The sequence below is a fragment of the Eubalaena glacialis genome, chromosome 16 (genome assembly GCF_028564815.1).
Source record: "Eubalaena glacialis isolate mEubGla1 chromosome 16, mEubGla1.1.hap2.+ XY, whole genome shotgun sequence".
NCBI lineage: Eukaryota > Metazoa > Chordata > Mammalia > Artiodactyla > Balaenidae > Eubalaena > Eubalaena glacialis.
Genome location: NC_083731.1, coordinates 44,185,870 through 44,188,955, shown reverse-complemented (window position 1 = coordinate 44,188,955; position 3,086 = coordinate 44,185,870).

Below are 3,086 nucleotides of genomic sequence, written 5' to 3'. Positions count from 1 at the left end.
TGCGTGCAGCAAAGTGCCTAAACAAAGGATGCGCGAGGGAGACTTAGAGACCTGTGCCCCTTCAAAAGACCTGCTGTGTTACACCAAGAACTGTGCTTAAATTGTACTTGGAATACAAGCCGACCACCTCCTTGAGGATGCGTGACTCGAAGTGTAAAAAGTGAAACGGGATTAGAAGCAGAGTGTTTTTCTCAATAGAGTTCAGCTAGGGGAATGAGGTTACATCCACTGCATGGAGGACAGTCGAGAAGTGTGGTCATGAATCCTGTGTGGAGCTGAGGTAATCTGGCTCTGCCAAGGAAGAGTGCAGTGTGTTGCCTTTGTCTAGCCAACACTGGGGTGTTCCAAAAGGCCTACGGGGCTGGAAGTTGCTTAACAGGACTAGAGCTTCCTGTGTCTACTCAATATTCTGGTACGGAAACGGGTGCTGAAGCAAGGTCCCTAGGAGTGTTGAAAGGCTTACTACCGTGAAACTCAAGCAGAACAGTGAGGAAGGCCTCATGGAGCTGCTGCACGCCTCCCCATTGGCAAGGCAAATCAGGGCCTTACTTCGAGGCTAGGGCTCACGTTGGCTTTCACTTTTGGTATAGAGCAGAGCAGGGTGAGCTTCCAACAAGGAACTGGAAGCACAAGGTTTCTTCCATGAAAACTCATTTTCTTCTCAGAACCATGTCGGCAGTGACGAAAACCCAGGCAACAACAATGCTTTTCAGGTAGCTTCGAGGCCGCATGAACGGAGCTTTCCTAATGGGAAAACAAGCCTTGTGCCATCAGTCTCTCATTTCTAGGTTGACACGCAGCATACACGCAGGACCAGAGCTTCCTGGCTCTCCGCAGTGTTCTGGTACCGAAACGGGTGCTGAAGCAAGGTCCCTAGGAGTCTTGAAAGGCTTACTACCGTGAAACTAAAGCAGAACAACGATGAAGGCCTCATGGAGCTGCTGCTCGCCTCCCGTTTTGCAAGGATAATCAAGGCCTTACTTCGAAGCAAGTCTCACGTTGACTTTCACTTTAGGTATAGAGCAGAGCAGGGTGAGCTTCCTACAAGGAACTGGAAGCACAAGGTTTCTTACAAAAAAACTCATTTTCTTCTCAGAACCATGCCGGCAGTGACTAAAACCCCGCCAACAACAATGCTTTTCCGGTAGCTTCGAGGCCGCATGAACGGAGCTTTCCTAATGCGAAAACAAGCCTTGTGCCATCAGTCTCTAATTTCTAGGTAGACACGCAGCATACACGCAGGACCAAAGCTTCCTGGCTCTACGCATTGTTCTGGTACCGAAACGGTTGCTTAAGCAAAGTCCCTAGGAGTCTTGGAGAGCTGACTACCGTTCAACTAAAGCAGAACAGCGATGAAGGCCTCATGGAGCTGCTGCACGCCTCCCGTTTTGCCAGCATAATCAGGGCCTTACTTCGAGGCTAGTGCTCACATTGACTTTCACGTTTGGTATAGAGCAGAGCAGGGTGAGGTTCCAAGTAGGAACTGGAAGCACAAGGTTTCTTTCGAGAAAACTCATTTTCTTCTATGTGCCATGCCGGCTGTAAGGAAAAGCACGGTTACAACAGTGCTTTTCAGGTAGCTTCGAGGCCGCATGAATGGAGCTTTCAAAACGGGAAAACAAGCTTTGTGCCTTCAGTCTCCCATTTCCAGGTTGACACGCAGCATAAGTACATGTTGATGCTACCACGTCAAAAGAGATTCACGATCCCCACTGGGGCTTTCCCTGAATCAACTTTTTTCTACGACCGGTTTTCTGCGTGCAGCAAAGTGCCTAAACAAAGGATGCGCGAGGGAGACTTAGAGACCTGTGCCCCTTCAAAAGACCTGCTGTGTTACACCAAGAACTGTGCTTAAATTGTACTTGGAATACAAGCCGACCACCTCCTTGAGGATGCGTGACTCGAAGTGTAAAAAGTGAAACGGGATTAGAAGCAGAGTGTTTTTCTCAATAGACTTCAGCTAGGGGAATGAGGTTACATCCACTGCATGGAGGACAGTCGAGAAGTGTGGTCATGAATCCTGTGTGGAGCTGAGGTAATCTGGCTCTGCCAAGGAAGAGTGCAGTGTGTTGCCTTTGTCTAGCCAACACTGGGGTGTTCCAAAAGGCCTACGGGGCTGGAAGTTGCTTAACAGGACTAGAGCTTCCTGTGTCTACTCAATATTCTGGTACGGAAACGGGTGCTGAAGCAAGGTCCCTAGGAGTCTTGAAAGGCTTACTACCGTGAAACTCAAGCAGAACAGTGAGGAAGGCCTCATGGAGCTGCTGCACGCCTCCCCATTGGCAAGGCAAATCAGGGCCTTACTTCGAGGCTAGGGCTCACGTTGGCTTTCACTTTTGGTATAGAGCAGAGCAGGGTGAGCTTCCAACAAGGAACTGGAAGCACAAGGTTTCTTCCATGAAAACTCATTTTCTTCTCAGAACCATGTCGGCAGTGACGAAAACCCAGGCAACAACAATGCTTTTCAGGTAGCTTCGAGGCCGCATGAACGGAGCTTTCCTAATGGGAAAACAAGCCTTGTGCCATCAGTCTCTCATTTCTAGGTTGACACGCAGCATACACGCAGGACCAGAGCTTCCTGGCTCTCCGCAGTGTTCTGGTACCGAAACGGGTGCTGAAGCAAGGTCCGTAGGAGTCTTGAAAGGCTTACTACCGTGAAACTAAAGCAGAACAACGATGAAGGCCTCATGGAGCTGCTGCACGCCTCCCGTTTTGCAAGGATAATCAAGGCCTTACTTCGAAGCAAGTCTCACGTTGACTTTCACTTTAGGTATAGAGCAGAGCAGGGTGAGCTTCCTACAAGGAACTGGAAGCACAAGGTTTCTTACGAAAAAACTCATTTTCTTCTCAGAACCATGCCGGCAGTGACTAAAACCCCGCCAACAACAATGCTTTTCTGGTAGCTTCGAGGCCGCATGAACGGAGCTTTCCTAATGGGAAAACAGGCCTTGTGCCATCAGTCTCTAATTTCTAGGTAGACACGCAGCATACACGCAGGACCAAAGCTTCCTGGCTCTACGCAGTGTTCTGGTACCGAAACGGTTGCTTAAGCAAAGTCCCTAGGAGTCTTGAAGAGCTGACTACCG